Source organism: Ruditapes philippinarum, unplaced genomic scaffold (assembly GCF_026571515.1).
Source record: "Ruditapes philippinarum isolate M1 unplaced genomic scaffold, ASM2657151v2 ctg3290_1_1_1_1, whole genome shotgun sequence".
Taxonomy (NCBI): Eukaryota; Metazoa; Mollusca; class Bivalvia; order Venerida; family Veneridae; genus Ruditapes; species Ruditapes philippinarum.
The window spans coordinates 1-26,832 of NW_026865848.1; the positions used below are offsets into that span (position 1 = coordinate 1).

The 26,832-nt window shown below is 33.0% G+C and overlaps 1 long non-coding RNA gene and 1 pseudogene across 1 annotated transcript; both read right to left on the bottom strand.

The window, feature by feature from the left end:
- Positions 1–1,652: 1,652 nt before the first annotated feature.
- Positions 1,653–26,832, bottom strand: part of LOC132730545 (heat shock protein 75 kDa, mitochondrial-like) — a 48,626-nt pseudogene continuing 23,446 nt past the window's right edge.
- Positions 20,954–25,198, bottom strand: LOC132730548 (uncharacterized). The gene is made up of 4 exons (XR_009625773.1): positions 25,102–25,198; positions 24,586–24,727; positions 22,754–22,916; positions 20,954–22,215 (listed from the first exon to the last, which is right to left on the bottom strand). It is a non-coding gene; the product is annotated as an uncharacterized LOC132730548 (long non-coding RNA).

The following is a 26,832-nucleotide window of genomic DNA, read 5'->3' on the forward strand; positions in this document are numbered from 1 at the left end:
TTCCCTTTTGTATTTCACTATTTACCTGAAACACTGTGATATGATCCCCAGTATCAAACTCCAGGTCGCCAGCTTTCTCTGCGGAGAATGTATGTATAGCTTTATGTACTATACCAACCAGATCCTGTCGCTCATCCATGTCCACATTCACTTCTAGCTGCTTGTAACTTGACGGATCTAGGTCCAACTTAGGTTTCTCAACTTTTTCAACTTTATCAACCTTTTAAAGTAATCAAAAGTAACTGAATTCAAGTAAAAGATGGAAAAATGGAAGAAAATCAATCTGTCACTTGGCCTTCGAAGGCATATCTCATTATAAATGAAAAATCATTATTCAAATGTGTGATTTATGTTTCTTTCTAATTTATTTCACAATTCTGTCCTATAGATATTATGAATAACTGTTGTAATAAAGATATCTATGAAACTTCAATTTTATGTTTTATCATTTCTTGGTAATCTTTTAACAATACATTTCTTCTGTACTTTAAATATCTTACATCCACATGAAAACTTGGCAATGGACATGTTTATGTTTATAAAATCACACCTTTTTAACATATGTATCTGGTACCCATCATTTTAGCTAATAAATTTCACCTTTTTAACATACATAGCTGGTACCACTCATGTTTTTTTAGCTCACAAAATCTCACCTTTTTAACATATGTAGCTGGTACCCATCCTTCAAGCTTCGTACTGTCATTTATACCTCTCATCCAACCATTTTTATCGCCACACTCTTTACACAGGATTATGTCCCCTTTGTTTATAGTAAGCTCTGTATCTACACGGGCAACAAATGGATACAGGGCAACATATTGTGTGTCCTCATCTAGAAACACAGAAAATAAATGTTATATACATGTGAAATACCAAACATGTTTCAATATGAAAAAGTAAGCACTTTTTTCTTAAACATGAAAACTACTTATTAACCCTTTCCTAACTTTACTTGATCTTCTAATAATGCTTTGACTTAAATTCTAAAACTGTCAACTGTTATTGTAAGTGATTTCCACTGAGGTCCTAAAGCTTAAAACATAAAATTTGAATTTCCTACACACATGTATCTCAGCTGTAGCATTTAAAATAGAAAGATATGCAAAAGATTATAAAGAAATATAACAAATTAAATTGAAAATCAAATTATTGCACTATTTTTAAACAGATTTGAGTGAAAAGGGTAGTAATGCAATTATGGGTCATTTTGGACGAGAATCTAGATCTACATCAAAATAAAAATTAATCTGGAAAAATTATTTCGAGTCCTCTCATTTCAATAAAATACATAGTTCCTTTAAAATTTGAAAAAAGGTAAAATTAAGCTTTTAACTGTATGCGTCAGGTGGCCTGAAGTTAAGACATACCCAAAGCTAAGCAAATGAAAACAGGAATCATTCAAAGTAATGTCTGAAAAGGAGAGCTAAATTTGTACTTTAAATGTTTCATGGAAGTCAATTAACTTGCTATCTACTGCTGTTTTTTACTTTGTAAAGTGGAAAATTCATTTACTGGAAAAGTATATAATTATGTTATACTAACATTCAGAAGGACAGGCTAGTCATATACACAATATAACAATCATTCAATACAACAGGGGACAATATTTCATTTCAGGAATTGCGTATTTTAGACCATGAAAGTTTTTACCTAATGAAGTATCTTTCAGCGAGGATATAATATCTGACTTTGTAGGTGTGGTACTATTGCTTCTGTCAACACCGGACTTTCTCTTGTCCTGAAATTATAACAGTTTATGCATGAATGAACAAATTACATGTATATATCATATAAATTTATAATAACACATTAGGCTCTATAAATTTTCATAGATAGGCATAGTATTGAGAAAATCAACCCTGACCCCTTTATACATGTATATCTTAAATGGACTGGTCCATCTTTCAAAATGGACAAGACCATTCATTGCTTTTAGGGAATATTTCAAGATACATGTATGTAATGACAAAATACCAAACAGTAAAGACCATGATCAGATGGCTCAGACATGCAGGCTGATTTTGGTCAAAGTGGTTGCACAGAGTGAAGGAGTTAAAACATAAAATGACTACTGCACTAAGGTGATAACTATTTTTCTCCAGTACTAGCAAAAAGTCCGCTTTTTTATTGGTAAATCTTCACTATTCCTTAACATGTTGGTTAATAACATTTGCCACTTGTATATAGCCCAGTCAGCCTGGACTCATGTTGGCTAACTAATTAAAAATTTTCACGTTGACTTATTAAAAAATTTTATCTTTATTTACCCAAAATTGTTAAAGGACACTTTGAAATGTTGAAGCAGAACTAGTCAATCTAAGAAACTCTAAGAATCTAAGAAACTCAGCAAGATACAGACTTTTCTCCAATTCCATTTAAATCAAATTTACATAGTGCTTTAAATGCTATGCTATTAGATCAAAAGGAAGAAGATCTAAACTTTAGTCAATATTTGGAACTGTCTATTATCAACTATGGTCAGACTGGCCTAGCTCTATACTGGCAACAAAGAAGAATAGCAGATCAAAGAGGGTAAGGTAAAGGTTAAACTAATAGTAACTTTAAGGTATATTCAAACAAACAAAAACACCCCCAGTCTCCACCAAATAAAACCATGAAACTACAAAAGTGATTGAGAATCATTCTTATACAGTGACAAACTAAATATAAGCAAATGTTTGTAAGCTAAGGTTAGTCTAAGTACCTTTGGCTGTATCTTGCAGTAAATAGGCTCAGCTTGTATTTCTTCCTCCGTTGGGGCAGATTTTCTGTGATTGGGTTCATTAACAAGATAAGATTTTCTGTGATTAAGTTCATTTAATAGGCAAGACTGTCTCTGATTGGGCTCTTCTGACCTCTTCACCATGAAGGATGAAACATACGAGTAGTCGTGCATCTCAACCTCACTCTCTGTTTTAAAATTGTCTTAAAATGCATATAATAAATTAGTTTCATATCAAAATTCACACAGAACTATCTATCTTATTGTATTTTATCAGGTTGAAACAGTTTTCAATGCAAACTGATAAAAAAACCCACCTGAAAGCTTTCCTTTATTTTCAGGCACACACGGTCAAAAACATCATACAACCTTTTGTTTTGTACCAGAATTTATGTCCTAACATTGATATCTTTTCATAGTTTGTGATTTTCTATAAATATACATGAAGGGAGACAACTGTTGAAATAGAAATGTTTTTACTGACAAAACCTAAATAATAATGATGCAAATCAAAGATTATTTTTGCAACTAAACAATTCAATGTTCATACTGATTTTTGTTTGCCTAAAAAAACTTCAATCGTCAATGCACTTAAAATTACATTAGTCAATAAATATATTTTTATAGATCATTAAATTATTTCTTGCATTTAATATTGGTTCGTAAATCTAAAAAGAAAGAGAAGTTGTATACCTGGTGGCGCCGCCTGAACATAGTTGCTAGGGAACTATCCAGTCTGGTCCCCAGCGGTTCCTCTCCACCAACCAGCAGCCTCCTTTCTGTGTACTCTAACTAGGTCACCTTGTTTCAGTTGTAAATGGGTGCTCAGTTCCCCTTTATAGTCAAACACAGCTTCATATGTTGTACATCCTATATATAACAACAAAAATTTAACTATTACACCACTTGTAAAATTTTATCAAATAATTTTTTTTCCTCGTAAATTACAAAATAAACAGACCATTTCTGATATAAAATCTTTCAGGCAGACAGTTACCTGTTTATTCACATTGATAAATAAGATGTATATCAAATAATACACAAGTAAAAATTCTGTGATAATGACATTAGCAGATGAATAAACTGTTCTTTTCTTAAATTAAAGATCTCATATGAAGAGTATATCACATATGTTCTCCATGTTTGAATATTCAAGTTTTAGTATTCTTAATATCAGTCATACTAGTTTGGATCGGAATATATATCCCGGGAGGTATCTGCCCATTGTTTCAATATGGACAAGACCATTTATCAATTTATCATTTTAAGGAAATTTAAAAATATGTACTGACTAAATTGATATGAACAGTGCAAACCATGATCAGACAGTACTGGGTGCCGTTTTATTTATGGTCGTACGACCGATCATACGGCTAAATCGAGTTTTATCTACATGGGCGCAGCTAAGATGTCGTAGATTAACGTTGTAACTTTAATGCTGCTTCAGACCAGTTGTAAATCTAAGTAGGATTAAGATCTTTAAAAAAGCGACCATTTTCGCATAATTCCTGACAAGAACTTTCAAACACAAATATTTGATCAATTGAAGTTTTCGACTAACGTAAGTTTTTCGCGTACACCTTTATGTACAGTGCTAAATCTTTTTTAACATCCAAGGGACGCAACTATCACTTCCAGTTTAATGTGTTGATAATTTCCATAAGGAAGCTATTATTAGTTGTATTACTTTCATTTTAGTACATCCGACGTATATATGTGTGTTTAATAAAACTCCTGTCACATCTGTAGTGAGATTAGCAAATGATTCTTACAATTTTGTATACCGTTTCCTTCTTTTCTTTTCGAAATATTTTAGTACAGAAATTTTGGACAGTGCAAATTTTCTACAGAACAAATAGATCGAACAATTGTCAATAATAATTGTGTGAATTGTATAAAACCAATTTGATTGTTATAATAAGATAAGCATGTTGTTTTGTAGACCTTTCAATGAAGTTGCTACAGTATCTAGGTGAATAATGCAAAATCAACTAGGCAACATTATGTTAACCTACAGTACAGTACTGTAATGGGAATGCAAATGAAACTGCAGCACTGTTGTTTGGTAAAGCATCTACATGTATGCGAAATGAGCATCTTTAGATCCAATTTGGTGTCTCACATGAAAAGAGGATTGTAAACAAAGTAGCTAAGTAACTTGTGAAGACAGGTGAGTTTGAAATATAGACAGTTTTAGGGTTCACTTCACCCCTCTTTCTAAATTCTATGAAATCTGATTGAATCTCTACACTTTCCTTTTTGGTTGGTTATGTGTTGCTATGTGCTTTACACAAATTAAGGTGGAACATGTGAAATATTATCAATGGTGATTAAAATATTTATTGTTAACACGTTTCTTGTTATATAATAAATATGGACCAAATCAAAATAGTGATATTACTTTTCCCCTAATAAATTAATATGATATTAATGATAATCAATTAAGTATATTATATTTTTTTCTAAAATATAATTATCACATTAAAACTTCAATGTAAGTTTGACTGTTTAGGATAACTTATTTTGTATTAGTCATTTAAAGTGGGTGACCTACTATCTTAGATATGAGATATCTCTTTCACACTTCATTGTTCTAACATTGATACTGGGACATACATGTGTGTCCCAGATTGACAGTTCATTGATAATTATGTTAAAAATCAAACATAATTTTGTTTTCAACAATTTTATAGCAGATTTTACTCTATTTTTATGTCACATTGATACTTTAAATTGTCTTTCATGTAATGTTTTAGAAAATGGTGCAATATTTCAAAGCTCCATGTTGCAAGTTAACTTGTCAGTGTTAAAAATATTGAAAATTTTTTGAGTTAAACATTTTATAAATAAAACAAGATTGCATTTGTGAAAATACTATGCCACCGCATTATATAATTCAATACTAAATAGAAGTGTAGGAAGTGTTTCTATACAATTGAATTTTGCCAAAATGCAGTTGAATCTAGTGAATTTGGTGGTCAAGGTCATATTTCACATTGCCTTAAACTGTACATCAAAGGACAAGAAAGTAGGTCATATCATCAAAATCTAGGTCAGCTGATGGCAAAGTTCAATTTTACATCTAAAACTGTGCACATAGTCCAAATTTCATAGCTATACATAAAAGGACAAGAAAGTAGGTCACATGTCAAAATCTAGGTCAGCTTATATTAAAATTCAATTGTTCATCTCAAACTGTGCACATGTTCCAAATTTCATGGCTGCACATCAAAGGACTAAAAAATCTATGACTCCCGGGGCAGGGCCAAGGATCAATCCTGCCAAGTTTGGTTGAAATTGGACTAGTGGTTTTTCACAAGAAGATTTTTTAAGTTCACTCTGTAATCTATAGAACACATGCACAAACACACACAAACACACACACAGAGGTGAATCGCTATATGCCACCGCATCACAGATGCTGCGGTGGCATAAAAATATACATAGGCTAAGGTCTTAAAGTTGTTTCTGAATATATACCTTGGATGGTACATGTATGTACTGACTGTATATTCACTTGTCTGAAGTGTCAAAACTATAGGTATACATGTATGTAAAAATCAAATATCTATATTACTTGAAGTGATAACTTTACTGAATCATTCTCTTGAATAACATTATCACGCCTGGTATATGATAGAGCTACCTCATTTGGAGGTATACAGTAAATGGCTCTATCGCTACTTCCGAGCTAGTGCATGTCGCTAAAATCAAGTGTCAAGTGTTTTCATTTTTTAAATATTTTATAAACTCTTTACCAAATATCGAAATTCAGAGAATGCTTTGCCATGTAGATTTGATAAAAGTTTCCAGAAAACGTAAAGTCCTCCAATTTTTATCTTAACAGCGATACAGATTAAAGACAAATACATATAAAGTATATATAATTTGTGTGTTTGTTTGATTGGGTTTAACGTCACACCGACACAGTATAGGTCATTTGGCGACATTCCAGCTTTACTCGTGGAGGAAGACCTCAGGTGCCCTTCCGTGCATTATTTCAGGCACAAACAGGCACCTGAGTAGAACCACCGACGTTTCGTAAGCTAGCTGGATAGCTTCCTCACATGAAAGAATCCAAAGTCCCAGTCGGGATTCGAACCTACAGCCTGAGGGGCAAGTGGTTTGAAGTCAACGACCTCAACCACTCAGCCACGGACGCCCCAAGTAGATATAAGGCATAGACATGAAATAAGATTAAAATTAGACCAAAACATTAGTTAATAAGAAAAATATAGGATATTTGTTCTGGGAGACAGCTCTGTCGTGAAGGAGGTAGTCATGTCGTCAAAGAGATAGTTCTATGATTACGTACAAAGTGTCTGATTGTTTGTGTATATTTCACTCGTTATATTAATCTCGGCACAAAATTTTAATAAAAACAGTATTATACTAATGTAATTACTATACATTTATATCATGACGTAATTTGCATAATAAAACATTAACATTTACAGCGTTCAAATGTTATCGATTCATTTTTTTCACTGTACACAACTTTTACTTTGTATATGTGATAAACAGCATACTATAGTATTGAACCTGCGCTCATTCAATATCCTTTTAGTTTACACCTATACAATCACTTTTTCCAAGTAACATTAAGAACTTAACTTAAAAATACTGAGTACATGTTCAGATTTAAACTTTTTGTACAGAACTTACTAAATATAAACATAGTAAATATTTGTCCATTTCAGATGACTACATCTACATCGTGTATGTCAAGACACGAGAAGTTTTGCTAATATGAATAGAATCAAAGTCCATAATGTAATACATGTATATACGATATTGTATTTTAAGATACGACAAAATTCAAAAGTCAGATCGAAATTCTCACAAATGATCTTGAAAAATAAACATTGTCATGGAAATATTTTTGATGATGTTTAAAGTATAATGTCTTAGCAACCGTATGCGCTAATTCACTTCTTTAAGTTTCATGTTCAATAAGATATTAGTTAATTTTCTTTCCGTGGTGCTCGTTTCGGCCGCAGAATTGCACAATTCTACATTACTTTTTCACAAATGTCTGCGTTATTTGCACCACACTGCGTTACTGGATATTCAAGGTGTTTAACGGAAAAAGAACTAGCTGGAAACAATGTAGATACTAGAACGTTAGCTAAAATGGCAACTCACTGGGCATTTCAAATAGATAACATAAAATCTTCTCAGAGACCTTTAAAAATAAGTACACCAAAAGCTCAATAAATATTTCTTGTCGCAACTATCACATTCATATTTCTATTTCTTTCTTCATTATAATATCCATCCTGGAGATCTATTTCACCGATAACCTTTAACATTTTTTGCCCATATCATTTTTGGTCCCTTTTGAAACCACAGAGCTATCTCCTTAGCGATATGACTACCTCCCTCACGACAGAGCTGTCTCCCAGAACAAATATCCTATATTTTCTTTATTAACTAATGTTTTGATCTGATTTCAATCTTATTTCATTTCTTGACCTTATATATTCTTAAAACGTATTTGTTTTTAATCTGAATCACTGTTTAGATGAAAGTTGGAGGAAAAATAATTTGTTTCATGATGAAATGGTCCATTTCAATGCTGAATTCGCTATCTAGGAAACGCCGCAACAATTACATTTCAAACACAATTATAACAACTTTACGTTTTCTGGAAACTTTAATCAAATCTACATAGCATAACACTCTACGAATTTCGATATTTGGTGTAGAGTTTTCAAAATATATGAAAAATGAAAACACTTGACACTTGATTTTAGCGAAATGCACTAGCTCGGAAGTAGCGATAGAGCGATTTACCGTATACCTCCGAAAGAGATAGCTCTAACATTACCAGGTGTGATTATGAAATGTTTGATTCATGTTCAAAACTTGAAAGGAATACACAGCAAAATGATCTTCTTCTCTGTATTCAATTGGAGTAAAGTGACTTTACAAAAACAAAGATTTATGAATTACAATTCATCTGTCAGTGAAAGAAAAATAACCTGAGATAAATCAATGTAACATATAGATTTGCTTTGGAAGCCTTTTGCTTTACTCACACAGTTAGGACAAGATACTTTACGGTTGACAGATCATAATGATGTATACTATCACGTTCTTTGACTTTTATTAGAATATTCTTACCGATCTCTGTATTGTATTACAGGGGTGTAAGGGATATATTTACATAGTCATTGGTGATATTTAATTGTATCCTTAGCCGTTTTTAAGGATGACCAGAATGACGCTTTTATTAGGTGTAATGTGCTTTACACGCAGAAGGCCTTTTAAATGTTTTTACACCGTCTATAACATGTTTTGTAGACGGATATATGGCCTTCTTTTTGGTGCATTTCTATATTTTGATCGGCAAATAAGTATCTATTTGTTTTTATCAATGATTTACCTTTTTTTATTAAACAAAGATCAATATACAATGTATCCCATGTAAAATAAATTTTCTTAAAAAAATTCTTCTATTAGAAAAGAAATTGCATTCTAATACAAAAAGACATATCGGTTTTTTGTACTTTATTGAGTTAATTTGGAAACAAAACTTATTTAAATGTCATTTTTGCTCAGCCCCCATGCTAAGCCGTTATTAAAACTACTTCAATGAGGCATACACCGTATTCAGTTTATGCATGACAGGTTAGTATCAGTCGTAAGATAAGATCGCAGTTACGACCGTCTTTGTTAATAAAACGGCACCAAGAAACTTATTTTTTTAACAGTGACCTTGACCCATGAGGCCCAAAAGCAATCGTTACTAAAGTCTTTACATAACCACACTCCACTGTTTTCTCAATCAATCTTATGACTCTAGGTCAAATATTTGTTGGGCTACATGTGTCACAAGTTTAAAACTAATAAAGAGCAAGAAATTAACAAATACTAAATAAATCCACAAACAATCCCAATGTGCATAAGTACACATGCTGGCCAACATTCTTGTCAACTTTCAGGCCTACAGGTCAAATACTTTTTGAGCTATGCATGAACAAGTTGAAAATTGCAAATTCATACTAATTCAAAGGCAATAATTCTAACAAAACTGACAAAAAATCTACATGCAAAATCCAAGCTGCATAGCTTCACAGTTATGTTGATTATTATTACGGTAAATATGGTTGATTCTAACTCATGCACTCAAGGAGCAAATAACACAACATAATGAAATGGTTTCTACTAAGTCAAGGGCAATAACTCTACAAATACTTGATAAATCCACAATCAATACACGAGTTGCAAAACTACACATGCTGACCAACATTCCTGTACAGTTTCATGACTCTAGGTTAAATACTTTTTGAGCTACGCACGACACAAATAGAAAATTACAATTTTTCACTAGGTCAAGGGCAATAACTCTGAAAAAACATATAAATTCAGAAGCAAAACCCCAGGTGCACAACGACTAATGCTTAGCAACATTCCTGTAAACTTTCATAACTAAAAACCATAATAAAACCATAAATATGTGAAGCTGAAAACAATGTTTATTGTTTAAAATACAAGTCAGGAAGTCTTAATCATTCTGTTTTAAATGCTGTAATTAAATGATTTAAAACCCCTTTTATATAATTTTCTCAATACAGTTTATGTCAACATAAAGGTTAAACATTTACACTCCGATAAATTAGGGAATGAAACAACTTAACTTTTCAGCACGATGGGAAAAAAACAACTTTAAATTTAAAAAAAACATGACTTATATTTATATTTTGAACGAGTTAAAATACTGGTTGAAAAACACAATGCTAAAATTTAATAGTTTCTTGCACACTAGACACTTTTATTTATGAAATAAATGACTGTTATCTTTCAGGTTTAAACTTTAAACTTTACACTGTAATCAGTGTTATAAAACAAGGAGCAAATTCCACATCAGTTAAATATTTACATTAGATACCTGTGAGACAATTTGAGGATTACAATTTCAAGGTACAATATTTTTATTAAATATCTTAGTGTCTACAAAAAATTACTCTCTTACAACTAGTGAGCATTATCATTTGATAAAGTATTATTATTTTTAAAAAGGAGGTTAAATATACATATATTTTGATACACAAAGTCATGGTTTTGAAAAACTTCTGGACTGGGTTATTTTGCATGCCATTTTACTATATTTATATTTGTGATCAGACCCGTCAGTGGACAGAGAGCTCCACTTTTCTAATTGCACTATAATATAATTCAATAAAATCAACAAAGAAAAGAAGGGGTATAATTCTGTAAATGTGATTAGCAGACTAACAAGAATGTCAAGTTTGAAGTGAATACATTTTTTTTATTATAATATAATTTAAGGATTATCTGCCCTTTTGAAACTCAAAAATTTAGCACAGCATAGTTACGGTTGGGGCCTATGGGTTGTAGAGTTATTAGTTGTAATCTGTTTTGGCATAAAAGTTTAATCTCACCTCGACCTTTTAGATTTCAGACCTTTTAGATTTTGACCCAAAAAATCAAAAGTAATCATAAAGTGTCCAAGACCAATGCTGCTATGAAGAAACTAGGACAATTAACGCATTATGTCATATGTCACATAAAATTGTTACAATTGTCTTCTTGGTGGGCGGGTAGGAAGGGGGGATCTATCCTAGAACCAGAAATACAAATAAATGATTCATCCTGTTTTCTTTAGGTTATCATATACAAGTTTTACTTCTGAAATATACAGCAGGGTCTAATTCAATAGATTGCCATTTTTTCCTGATTTTCATTGTATTTTGATCCAGGGAAAACTGATTAAGTCCAGTGATATTTTCAAGATATCTGATATCCCAAAGTAAAATGTGAAAACAATTTTGGGTATGTCTGCAGTAAATGTATTTGCTTACAACCTTTACCTTTTACATCACCTTATACATGGCCGGATAATCATATTGATATAAAATACTTAAATCAACTAAGTTAATTGATACATACACTATGACATAGCATTAGATAATAAACAATATAATATTCTACATGATTGCAAAATATACTTTTAATAACTAACATGTAATGTACCAATTAAACCCATTTTTTTAATTCTAAAAAAAAAATTTACAACAAGAGGGCCATGATGGCCCTGATATCGCTCACCTGAATATAGGCCCCCGGGCGGGACCAATTTTAACCCAGGGGCTTTTATTTGAACAAACTTGGTAGACACCCATTACAAAATGTGTTTCATGATAAATATTTAAGCTCTAGCTCTTTGGGGTTTTCAAAAGGATATTTTTTAAACTTTCACTATACACATATAGGGAAAAACAATGCCCCCCCCCCCGCCAGCTACAATATTGATAAACAAACTTTGTAGACACTCACTTGAAGATATTTCTTAACACTAGCTCTTTCGTTTTTTTAAAGAAGATTTTTTAAGTTTTCACTATACACATAAAATTATAAGGAAAATCAATGACCACTGGGCGGAGCCAATTTTAACCCAAATGCCTCTTTGGGGTTTTCAAGAGTATTTTTTAAAGTTTTACTTTACACATAGGGAAAAAACAATCCCCCCCCCACCGCCAGCCACAATATTAGTAACAAACTTGGTAGACACTCACTTAAGATATTGCATGCTAAGTATCTTAACACAAGATTTTTTAAGTTTTCACTTTACACATATAAGGAAAATCAATGACCCCTGGGCGGAGCCAATTTTAACCAAAATGCCTTTATTTGAACAAACTTGGTAGACACCCATTAGAAGATGTTTCATGTTGAATATCTTAGCTCTAGCTCTTTTACAGTTACAGCTTTGAAAATAAGCTCAACAGGTTGACTAACCTATTGTGTTGGGTAGTGTACCGTGAAACTATAACGGTAAAAGTTTGTTTGTACCTACGGAAAAGCTGGGAAAACCCCAAATATTCTTAATATTCAGGAAAGGGGTTTTTATTAATAATATCAATATAAATAAATTTTTTGGAAAATTTTGGCAGTCCAAAAAAAAGAAAAAAACAACAAAACCTTTTTCAATTTATCAACCCTCCCTGGCAAAACGGTTTTAAGATCTTAAATTTTCTGCCCCCGCCTTGGTGCCCAGGAAGGGGTAGACTAACCCGCCCAAAGGTTACTGTACTGACTGCAAGGAAAACCTCTAAGAATTTGTTTTCCAGCACACAAAGTGAAATAGGGGTTCCAAAAAATCAAAAACTTCAGGCGCAACCCCCCCAAAAATCCTAAAGTATTTGGGAGGGAACCCTCAACCCTCTATTAACCCCAAAGGGCCCGTTGATGTCCCCGACCAAAACCCTGTTTAAAAAAATTTCCCCAAGAAATGGGGTCCCAAATTCTAAATTTCAATGACCCTTAAAAAAATTTCTCTGCAGTGTTTGTGTTACCCTTGAACATCAAGCTACTTCCTGCAAAGTTGATTACATACCAGACATTTCTGGTGATATAATAGACAGCAAAGAATACCAAGTTATCTTGAATGCAGTAAATACCACTTCTGACAAATTTCAACAGATAGTAGAAGATGTCAAGAAAATGACATATAAATCAAACAGCTCTCTCAAAGATGCATTGGCAGCAATCAAAAAGTTCCGACAAGAAATCAACCAAAGACTAGATGAACTTGAGAGACAGGCTGAAGATGCAGCTAAAGTCATAGAACAAGAAAATAACAACCATCTGAAGGCAGCAGAAACAACATGTGAAGATATTACCAAATCTCTGAAGATATCATCAGACAAAATCAAACAGCTCAACACAACAAAACAAATTGACACACTCTTCATTGATTTAAAACTTGCAGAGAACAAAATCAAAGTTATGAAGGAAAAACTACCTACACTGTCATCATTTGATATCAAAGAGTACAACTTTCAATCAAATGATGTAATATCAAATCTGTTCAAAACAGAGAAGTCACTGGGGACATTGACACAGAAAACTTTAAATAAAGAATGTCAATCTGTACAAATAAAGTCTAGACAATCTTCATATGAGGGAAAGATCTGTGTGAAGACATCAAAAGATAAAATAACATGCTATATATCAGGAATGACTCTGCTGACTCCTGATCTTCTTATCATCACTGACTGTGATAACAAAGCTGTAAAGATGGTGGATACCAGCAGTCAATCTGTGTCTGATCAACTACAACTAGATAATGGACCAAGGGATATCACCCCAGTAACCAGTACTGACCTTGCTGCCACACTTCCTTTCATACAAACAATACAGTTTATATCAATCTCATCAAACAAACTCATAAAGAAGCACAGTGTGAAGGTTGATGGAAGCTGTTGTGGTATCAGCTGTTACCAAGGTAAACTTGTTGTGTCATTTGCTGAGCCAGCAAAACTTCAGATCCTTGACATGAATGGCACTATACTGACAACAATTGATGGAAAAAATATTTTCGCACATCCATTGTATATCACATGTAACAGAAGTTCTATCTATGTATCTGACTGGAACATGAAGACAGTGACAAGATTAAACTGGCAAGGTGATGTGATAGGTAGATATAGTGGTATGAGTAATCCTAGAGGAATGTCACTGTCAGATGATGGTACTGTATTTGTGTGTGATAGGGATAGAAATGTTATAGAAGAGATATCAGGAGATTGTTCTACAGGAAATGTGGTGTTGAAGAATCTGAAAAATCCATTTGCTGTATGCTGGTGTGGAGAAACAAAGAAACTGTATTACAGTGTTTGGCAAAAAGATGAGATAAATGACAACTTTCTTCACATCTATAAACTATCATAAACATGGGCAAAAATGTTAAGATATTTTGACTATATCTACACACATACTATAAATGCAATATAGTTATACTTTTCTATCAGGTGCTTTATTATCAAAATATATGCATGTATGTATAACTTTTTAGTTTTATAAACTATGGCAATGTTTATGTACTGTGATCCCCAAAGTCCCCAAAATTCAGTGCTTTTTACAAAAATTGTCTTTTCAATGCTGATTTTTACAAATCAAAATTAAAAAGGCCCTGGTCCCATTCACAAGAAACCAGAAAAGACAAAGTGTTTGTTAAGGAGTCACTGTAGTCATATACCACTGAATATCAATTTAATGATGAGTCCCCCTGACAAGTTTTTTTTTGATAACTAACCAGTAATAACCAGTTTCTATGCAAGTGAGTAACTACTAATCCTATGTGATTTCTGAATCAGTGGAAGAAATATGACAAATAGACTTAAAAATCAGAAAAAAGATGTGTTTGTTAAGGACTCCTTGTAGTCATATACCACTGAAAATCAACATAATAGTGAATACACCTTACCAGCTTTTCTGGATAACTAACCAGTAATAACCAATTTCTATGCAAATGATTAACTACTAATCCTACCTGATTTCTGAATCTGTGATGGAAGAAATGTGACCATTAGACTCAATTTGAGTGACCAATTGTTATGGAGAAATTACTTCTCCCCTGAGGATGGCACCGGGGACCTTTTATTACTAATCCGATGCTTTCCATATTGAGCTAAGTGAGCAGACAAAACTTAAACAATGTTTAAACCCTTAACCTGCCGAATATGTATAAAAAACTTTTCCAGCTTCAATTTTTGGAACTGTTCAATATCAATTATGGGGATATCAGGACAAAAATTTATAATTACTGTGAAATCATTAATATTTGTGGGGGATTAATTTTTGTGAATTTCGTGGTACTAAAGCTCATTAGTCGGTTTAGTAACCGATTCATATCTATGTTTATTTTTGATTCAATGAATGATGTACAAGAAAATCGTAGGTAAGCGCACAGTTTGTCTACAGACGATGTACCAACTTCACCACTACGAGCATTTTTGGTGCTGTTTTTGTTACTTCACATTATCTTGGGCACAATTTGTGGAAGAGCCACGGATTAATTCCTACATCGTCCGTAGCTACATGTACTGGTCAGTGGCTCTCCGTATTGTAACCGTAATCAATCGTAGTCGTCCTTGTATATCCGTAGCGATCCATGACAATTTTTGAACATGCACAAAAATTTGCTACGGAAAAATCACCCGTAGCCTATCCCTGCTAGTCCGTATTAAACCGTACTGATACGTACAAAAATCATACTAGTCCGTAATGATTTGTAGTCCACCAACTTATCATGGATTTCCACGGTTTGGTACGGAGAACTACGTATTTGTACGGTTACCCTACGTATATGCTACGGTTTTAATACGGATAAATACGGCATTGTTACGGAAAGCCACGGTCGTAATACGTTGTACTACGGAGAGGCAAGGATTAGCACGGTCTTATACGGTTTATTGCATTGCAACACGAAACAGTACGGAATGGTACGGTCCACTACTGTTTAGTACGGATAAATCAAGTAGCATGTACTTTTTCAAGGGTATAACTACTACCTTCTTGTTAAAAACAGACATATTTGCGTGAACATTCAATAAATGATGATTGCCATTTACTGGCTGCAACTTTATATTGAAATGGCTCAGAATGCGGAGGCAGTGGGCGAGCTGCTTGATGACATGCATAGAGGTAAAGATATTTTAATATCGTACTACAGTTCATAAGTAATAGAATAACAGTTAATGTTACATATTTTACATTTGATGGTGAAATTGGATTAAATATGTAAATTAAACGAAGTGTCTCATAAGCCTCGGAAGCTGGCACTTGAGCGATTAATTTACAAGCTTTTTACATATTTTTTAAAACAAACATTCACGAATATTAATGTAATTGTTAAATGAACAGCAAATTTTAAAATTAAAAGATCAACATTTTTCATTAATGATTACTTCTCACAGTCCATATCTAATCAGGTAAGAGAAGACAGACGAGATGGTGGACTAGAGATGGGCATTTACGAAGACCCTTTCATGTTTAGTATGAGGCTCTCATGGCCGAACTTGTTGAGGATCCGGCGTCCTTCAAGAAATTCACTTTAAACGGACCTGATATGTCTCGGGGATCGGACGCGATGAGGCTGAATCCTCTCCGCCAAATTCTATGAACTCTAGGTCTTCGTCTTCTAGGTGTTCTTTTCTTGTGAGGCATTTTGAAAATGAGCATGCAAGAGGTTGTGGACGGATAAAATAGGTCCGTATCTATCCGTGGCAATTCGTTCTTCTCCATATCAATTCGTTCTTCTCTGTATCAGACAGTACTTATTCGTACTAACCCATGCTTATACCGTAGTGTATCCGTAGTGTATCCGTAGTGCGTCCGTCCTGATTCGTGTTGCTGATGTCGGTCCGTAACAATCCGTGTCTCTCCGGGGGCATTTGGTGGTAAATCCATCGGACTCCGTACGCATACCATTGTGTGTCCGTACTGAAATCGTAGCGGACTATGGAATTTCACATTTCCGTAGTAATCTGTGAACGATTAGACCGTAGCTCTTCCGTGGCATTATCCGTGAATATGTGACCGGGGCATTAGATTACTAGTCTGACGTGTTAACCAGTTGGCCACGCTGTCACTTTAAATGACCTTTAATGATTTGTTGAACAAAAAGAATGATAATGTAAAGAACAAGAACCATCGCCGGGTGGGGGCAACGCTCTACTTTTTATTTACTTTTTGTCTAAACAAATTGTATGTTTCCTTTTTATAAATTTAATCGGTCTGTCTTGTCACATTAGTTTTGTTCATATATATATATACAACAGGTTATGTAATCATAAGATAATATTGTATAATATTACTCAAGAAGTTAACCATATATAATCTTCATGTATATTGTTAAAGTTATAATACCGTTCAACGATGATATTTTACCCTACAACTTAGTTTTCAGAAATTATCACCTAAATCATAAGTATATCCTCATTAATGATGAACTGCTATACAATTTTAATCTTATTTCGCCGAAACACTCGGATGCAACTGGATATAATATCGCCAGTTTTTGAAATCCCCGCCATTTGTAAAAGCTCTCGGGCCCGATCGGTTTCATTCGGAATTAACTCATTTGCATACGGAAAAGTTCGGAAATGCTATAATTAGAAACAAGTTCGGAAACGCTATAATTAGAAACGTCAACAAACTTGCGACACCGATATTAGGAGATATATAATATAAATGACGGATGCAATTTTATTTGATGTTTTGTAATTAATAAACGATATGAAAAGCTATTTATTAGCTAAGGAATGTAGCTTATATCCTCGTAACGCGTTACAAAACAATCGGAAAAAGAAAAAAGTCTGAGACTCTCACTAGATCTACAGTAAAGAAGAAGATGGAGCGTTGGTCATGTCTATGTCGTACGGTTGCTGTGGTTATTTGAAATCGGTAAATTAGCCGTTCTTTATGATCGGTTCGTACCAGAAATAATACGTACCTATTGCCAAGCTTCCATCGTAGTAATATGGCATACAGTAGTGTGCGTCATGTAAATATTATGAAACACAGACACTTGGGATTTGGTGCTCAATCTGTATTATATTATAGATGTTGAAATATGATTTTTTTTCAAAACGGCTTATATTAAGTTTTTTTTTTTTTTTTTTTTTTTGATTTTAAAGGCGTTTTGAGCTCCAAACCCAAGTGTCTGTGTTAGGAAATTATAATGAAAAGAAATATAATTTGGCAATCCGGTGTAATAACCTGTATAGGGTGTTACCAGATTAAATAACCAAGTCAACTGCATGCAAAAGCCAATACATATTTAACATCTACAGACTCAACCGTTTGATATATGATAATGTATAATTATACTTCATTTATAAGCAAACCAGAATGGAAAAAGGACCAAGTTAAAGTTCTAATGCCTATAATTTTGAAAATGATCACTCAAGACCTGATTTTTATGTTAGCCTTTTGTAAAAGTGCACATTATGGAAAATAATGTACTAATGAGAATTTCATTCCAATACAACACAGTGCAACCTGTGTAAATATTATTCTGTTAACAATGAACAGTTCCATTCCACTGAAAATAAGATTGCCAAGAATTAAATCCTAATCTCTGGATTATGTACACCGGTATGGCATAAAACCATAAATTTCACCACTTTTTGTTCAAATGTTGAATTCTGCTAAAGCTGGTGCTAGGGGGGCATGGAAGGTAACTTGCACTTTCCAACAGGCTCACCAAATAGAGCCTGCAACAGTTTCAATTTTGTCATTTTGGGCTTTCTGCAGGAATTCTTTATTTCTCTATTTTCTGATGTCAAATGTACTTTTTTAAAATTCAAATAAGATCACAGATTGTAACAATGTTTTACAAATACCTTTCAATGTTAATTTACGCTCCACTTCTCTTAGCACGTTTCAGGACACATTTTGGAATGTTGTTGAAATAACAAAAACACAGATAAATTGAAACATGTATTTGAACATTGGCAAAAAACAACAATAAAATATTTTCAAATGAACAGCATATCTTCTTTTTCTTACTCTTAAAATTGTACACCAGTGACTTCTTTACAGTTATAGTTTTATTTTTTATTCAATCCATGCTGTCTTAACAGGAAGAGAAAGTGTGAAGATGGCCAATATTGTAGAAGGAAATAAATAATATCTTAATTCCAACCAAATTGTATGAACTTGAGCTAACCCCTTATGGGTTTCTGGTGATGAAGGATATTATGCTTAAGCCATTGTGACCTTAGACCTTATTAACTCCAAACTACTGCTTAATTACTAATCTAAGCAATGTCCCTGGAAATGTTCAAAACCTTGGGACCATGAGTTTACATGTCACTGAGACCTTGAACTTATAATCAAATGGACCAATCTTAAAACTAATGGCAATCAGAATTTTTCCTTCTGAGTTACATAAACAATATCTTACAATGTTACACATATTTAAAGGAAGTTAAACTTTATGCCATCTTGAGCTTTAAATCTAATTACCTCAAAATCAGTTGGTGCCATTATCTGGGTAAGGGCAATGTTCCTACCAAGCCTAAAAACTTAGGCTTACCCTTGAATGTAAAATATTGTTTGTTCCCCACTCCCGCGACCTACCTACAAATAGCACAGCTACCTAAAATATCTTATTGCCCAGGATTTGTTTACTAAAATGAAATCAGAGTGTCAATGAGAATGACATCTTTTTAACTGTCTTGTGATTTTTTAATTGTAAATATACAAATGTTGGGATATTTGTTGATTGAAACTGAAAATATGGTTCTAAATTTTCAAGTAAAACAGATGCTTTCATGCATTCACAATTTGTTTGAACTACATATAATTTTAATGAAAAATAAAACAAGACAAACATTTTGAATAACTAGGAATGTGTCCATAGGACACGGGCCCCCCTACGCGCCACTGTTCTGTCAATCTTATGACTCTAGGTCAAATATTTTTTGAAAACTAAAAATCTTTCACTAAGTAAAGGGCAAAAACTTTACAAATACTGAATAAATTCACAAGTAAACCCCAAGGTGCATAAGTAAACATGCTGACCAACATTCTTTTAAACATTCAGGCCTACAAGTGAAATACTTTTTGAGCTATGCATGAACAAGTTGAAAATTGTAAATTATTCGATAAATTAAAGTGAACCTGTAGTAGCCACTCCTATATTGTCTTTCTTATTTATATTTTATCCCTGTAGGATATTAATTATGGAGTTAAATGATAAATTATTTATGTTTGGCTGAATGAAATGAAAGAAAACATAAATATTTTTTGAGCTATGCATGAACAAGTTGAAAATTGTAAATTTATACTACTGTAAGTACAGGGCAATAACTCTAACAAAACTGAAAAAAATCCACATGAAAGTCCCAGGTTCATAGCTTCACAGTGATGTAAATCATTATTCCTGTAATTTAGGGATGTTGATCATTATTCCTGTAAAGTTGGTTGATTCTCACTCAAGCACTCAAGGAACAAATAACAACATAATGAAACGTTTTTTACTAAGTCAAGGGAAATAACTCTACAAATACTGGATAAATCCAGAAGCCAAACCCCAGGTGCAAAACTAAATATGCTGAGCAACCTTCCCATAAGGTTTAATGACTCTATGTCAAATCCTTTTTGAGTTACATGTGACACAAGTTGAAAACTGCAAAATTTTACCAAGTCAAGGGCAATAACTCTAAAAATCCTAAATAATTCCAGATGAAAATACCCAGATGCGCAACTACACATGCTGATCAACATTCCTGTAAAGTTTCATGACTCTCAGTCAAATACTTTTTGAGTTACATGCGACACAAGTTGAAAATTGCAAAATTTTACTAAGTCAAGGGCCATAACTCTCAAAATACTAAATCCAGACGAAAATACCCAGGTGCACAACTACACATAATGTTCAACATTCCTGTAAAGTTTCATTGCTGTAGGTCAAATACTTCTTGAGTAACATGCGACACAAGTTGAAAATTGCAAAAATTCAATGGCAGTAACTCTGAAAATACTAAAAATATCCAGATGAAAATACCAAGGTGAACAACTACACTTGCTGATCAACATTACAGTAAAGTTTCATGACTCTAGGTGAAATACGGACGGACGGACAAGGGTAAATCTAAATGCCCGCCACTAAAGTGGGGGCACAAAAATAAATATTTTATCAGCCCACCTAACCTATCTAAACTGGAATGGGATGAGGGAGTAAATACAAAGATAATTTTAAGGCTTGCCTTGTTTGATTGAACAAGGATTTTATATAAAATGCCCCTGTGTCATTGGTCAAATAAACTAGATTGGACTACAAACAATTCATGGACTAATAACAACTAGATCTCCGCGAGTCGGATGTGTTGCCTTGTGAACAATATAGTTTAGGAGAAATGGCCAAGACAAAAATGAAATATGAAAATTAACAAAGGGCAATAAAGTTAAAGCCACTAATAGCAAATAACAAGCAAAGCCAAAATTTAGACATTTAACATTGAAGGTCAAGGTCAATTATGAATGAAGGCCAAGGTTAGACAATACATCAAGAACTTTAAAAGTTATGAACAAGGTTCAAGTTTGCAGAAGGCAACGGCAGCAACCTCTATTTCTTTTTTCAAAAAAAGAAAAAAAGAAAAGCTGAGCTAAAGTGAATGACATAGTACATGTATATCTAAGAAATAATTGAATAATACTTTTAACTTTGTTACTACATTAAAGCTCATAGCAGCACTTATAGTTTAATAGATTGGATAATATTTTGCACTTGTATAAAAAGTAGTCATTTTTCTGACAAAATATTAAAAACAGACCTTGAGTCATGACAAATGAATCAAGAGAATTTTTTTCGAAACAAGATAGATACAGTGCCATATCTAAAAAGATATTTCATAAAACTATCATGAATACCAGGTGTTCAATGTCAGCTTAAATATGTTTGAATAGTTGGGCAATCAATGTAACACACTATTTATCATTCTTTTCCATAAAAAGTCAATCATATCTTGATTTATGTTCCTCATGAATGGCTCGGGTAGGCTTCGGGCTAACTTGGGCCAAATATTTTGAAAGTCTGTGGGGGTCATCTTCCTCTAACTTTCTATTTTATATATCCCCTCCCTGTCACTAATTCTCAGAGTTATAGCATCATGAAAAATGGTATAATGATACTTTTTCTTCTTCTTTAATTCATCCAGGCTCGCTGAAGTCTGAAATGAGAAATTAACAAGCCTGTTATAACAAAAATCATAAGTGTATACAATTCTCAAAATGCATTACATGTTATTATGTCCTCAAAATTTATTAGTCAGGTTATTCAGAGACTGCAAAATCTCTTTTGATTGAAATTAATATTATATAGGCAATATAAATGCATAGTGATCACACATTCAATAAAAATATCTTATAATTCATAGAGGCAGGAACATTTAATACTAATTTATGCAGCATTTATATTCATATGCAAAAATGAAAAAAAAAATGTTGAGAATCTATATGCCCAAAGAAGATAAAGCACAACATTTTATTTCGGTTTTGCCTCTTTATATGTTTGAAGAACTGAAATCTTTCTATTGAAATAAACAAAGAAACATGCTACATTCATATTAGACTCAGTACAGAGTACATCTATGTTGAACATTATTATAGTTCCAAACAATTCACTTTATTAACACAAACTGGACACTGTTTTCTTTCATTCTATAAAATTGTGAAAAATTACATGTTGGAGTTTTGTAAGTAGCATACCTAACAGATCCCCTTGTTGGTGATGTATGGTCTATTTGCATGTATATTATAATCTATGGCTGCAAGAAGAGTGTGCATCCTATAAACAGGTGGTGTGTAAGCAAATCTTTTGGTACAATACATCAAGATGTGCTGTTGAAACCCCTACATGCCAGATGTACTTCTAAAAATGAATACAAATAATGGAAAGATATTTTCATTTAAATGATTTTAGTAAGGAAAAATCCTTTAACATTAACATATTCATATGCTAGATATAATCTATGTATGTAAATAATTATCTTTGAAAAGATTTTACACAGCTCTATCCTTCAATTGATAAGTGCAATAAAGGTACCAATTAATTTATACATAATGGTTGTAGGTCCATTTGCGTTAACATATAAAGGTGCTGTAAACATTGAACATTCTATAATCAATAGACATATGAGCTTTGTATTAATCAGGACATATACTACTTTCCAGTTAGGAAAATAAATCCTTTTAAAAATTTCACTCCAAACTGCTAGCATATCTTAACAAGAGCCATGTCAACATGGCCATCCCCCGCCGAATGTGTTTGCTCATTGGAAGAATGTATATGTAGTAGAACAGAATAATTCTATTTTAAGAGGTCTTTTGGTAATGAAAACTGATGGCTATAGTGATTACAGATTTGAAACCTATGTGAATACTGATGGCTGAAAATAACAAAGGGCAATAACTGAAAAATAATGCAGGGTAGGTTATCATTCTTGTGTGCTGCATCCCTCCTCAGTAAAATCTATCCACCTATGAAGTTTCAAGTTGATACCTCAAATACTTTTTGAGAAAAAAATTGAATTGAAAAATTAAGTATGAAAAATAACAAAGGGCAATAACTCAAAAATTATGTGCAGTGCACACCTCCTGAGTGAGATCTATGCACCTATGAAGTTTCATTTTGATATCAAAGGCTTTTTGAGTTATGCTCTGGACAAAAATTAATTTTGAAAAATAACAAAGGGCAATAACTCAAAAATAATGCAGGGTAGAGTTATCATTCTTAAGCATTGCACTCCTCCTCAATGAGATCCATACACCTTTGAAGTTTCAAGTTGATACCTCAAATTCTTTTTGAGATAAGCTCTGGACAAAATAGCATGAAAAAAAAACAAAGGGCAATAACTCAAAATTGTATAGGGAAGAGTTATCATTCTTGCGCACAACATTCCTCCTCAATAAGATCTATCCACCTATGACATTTCATGTTGATATCTCAAACACTTTTTGAGTTATGCTCCACTCAGGTAAAAAATTAGGTATGAAAAATAACAAAGGGCAATAACTCAAAAATTATGAAAGGTAGAGTTATCATTCATGTGCACTGCACACCTCCTGAGTGAGATCTATGCACCTATGAAGTTTCATGTTAATATCTCATAGGCTTTTGGAGTTATGCTCTGGACAAAAATCAATTTTGAAAAATAACAAAGGGCAATAACTCAAAAATCATGCAAGGTAGAGTTATCATTCTTGTGCACTGCACTCCTCCTCAATGAGGTCTATCCACCTATGAAGTTTCAAGTTGATAACTCAAATACTTTTAGAGATATGCTCCGGACAAAAATGTCGGACGGAAGGACGGACGGAAGGTCGGACGGACGGAGACTATTTCTATATCCTCCGCCGAAAATTTTCGGCGGGGGATAACAAAGATAGACATATCTCCTTTGCAGAATTAATGGTTCCAACATTGGAGCCATTATGGCCTCAACTTTTTTGATTGCCCAATCTGGTGGGGCAAACTAAAATTGCTCCAGGGGGAACCCTGTCAATATAAATTTCTTTTATTGTACCTGATGAGAACATACCTGCAGTTGAGATATTATGTCATCTTATTCAGAACACCAGCCAGATCTTTCAGACTATGTGCATCTTATTTCCTTTGCAGCCATGGTTTGTTCTGGTTTCTAATGGGCCATGATTGTACTAGGCATTGGTGTATTCCATCATCTGAAAACAGAATCCATTCATGCTCAATAACTATAAGATTGATGCAGACACTAAAATATATTATTCCCTGAAATAAAATATCAAGACAAATAAGCATGCATTAAAAAATGGCAAAGAAGTCAGCCTTCAACAAGTTTTATGAAACATTACTAAGCATTTCACATTTATTTTACATATAAAATGCTTACCATAAACCTATGAAGTATTCCACATTATGCATCAAAACATCTTGCATGCATTAATTTTCTTGCAACAAATGACAATTATGTATTGCTATCTAGAATTTTATCTAAATATTTCTTGAGCAACAGAATAATCATATAAAAATATCAAACATTCAAACAAAATCAAATATATAATAATTGTTTACTTACCATGAATAGTTTATAGTCTGTAGCAGTTTTATAACTAAACCAGAAATGAATGGTTGTGTCTCAATTCAACTCCAAAGGATTTTATTGGCTTTCTTTAGAGCTACCTGAAGATTAAACCATAACTTGCTTAAGATTTAGAAGAAAAAAAAATCAATTGTGGAATTCCTTTTCATTTTAGGGAAAAATATTCTACATAAGAATTGTATATATTCAGTCTTCACCACTATTTACTATAGGACATGAATCTGCCCTTGTTATTAACAACAAATACAGCAGTATTGCATGCAGTGATAACACCAGTCTATTAAAAATTCTTAGTTTAAAAGGGATATAACTTAAAAAAGACTGCTTTCACAGTCATTGAATTTAAGATTTTGAATTCACTGGCCCCAATTCCAGTTTTGAATTTATTCTACTTTATATTTAACTACATTTTCTTAAAATTTACACTGGCCCAAACTAATTTTCACTGGCCATATGGGCCACCGGGTCAGTGCTAAATTCAATGACTGCTTTCATAAGAACATGTATGCTCCCCTGTTGAACAATTACACTTTGTCCTGATAAGCAAGTCTTTCAAGTTTCATGTTGATACATTTCAAAATATTTAAATAATGTAATTGTATGCCAACATAGCAATCTGACATAGAATGTAATAGCTTTGGAAAAAAAAAGCTAGAAATTAGTAATTCATGATGCTTGATTGTAACTAAGAAAGTATACTCCACTTTTGAGGAATCTGTAACTATTTTGTTGTATGGTCTGAGAATTCTGAGAATTGACTACATAACAGAATCCTTTCCAAAAACCATACAAGAGCCGCGTCACGACAAAACTAACATAGTGCGTTTGCGACCAGCATGGATCTAGACCAGCCTGCGCATCCGCATCTGATCAGGATCCATGCTGTTCGCTATCAGTTTCTCTACTTGTTATAGGGTTTGTAAGCGAACAACATGGATCCTGATCAGACTGCACGGATGCGCAGGCTGGTCTGGATCCATGCTGGTCGCAAAACCATTATGTTGGTTTTGTCATGACGCTGCTCATATATATTTTTTTCACAAGTGGATTTAAGACCTATAATGACCCTCTATTATTTTTTCACCTCAGTGAACAATTACCTATAATAATATTATGGAGTCATACAAATATCAAACTCATCATTTAAGATGACACCAAAATCTTTCAATTGGACCAAAATTAACCATGTAATGCATGTTTTTTTTTCTTCTTCTAATACAGTATTATATGCCACTTAAAAAATGTCATTATTGTTTAATATTTAAATCATATGAATATCTGATCATGATATATATGGATCACATGTTGACATGTATATATCCATTAATTGGTTCAATAAACTAATAAAAAAACATGAATTCAGCAGTATTTAAGATTAATCAGTTTTTATATGAATTATATAAGTAAATTAGTTATGCAAGTATATAGTTATATAGCAATTTTGAAAGGTATTATTATAACCTGTCACTTTCGACAAAAATGGTGTACTTACTCTCCTCTGCATATGCACTGAAGTCCAGGTCATCTTTGATGTATTGCAACACATGATGATGATGAAATTGATTTATTTCTGTAATTGAAAATATAGCATACTAGTACCATGGCCTAAAATCTTGACTATTCAAACCAATTACAATAGTACAGTATTATACATGAATTGCTGCACTGCTTATAAGGAAGAAGGGTTGTCAATAAGAATTATCTAAC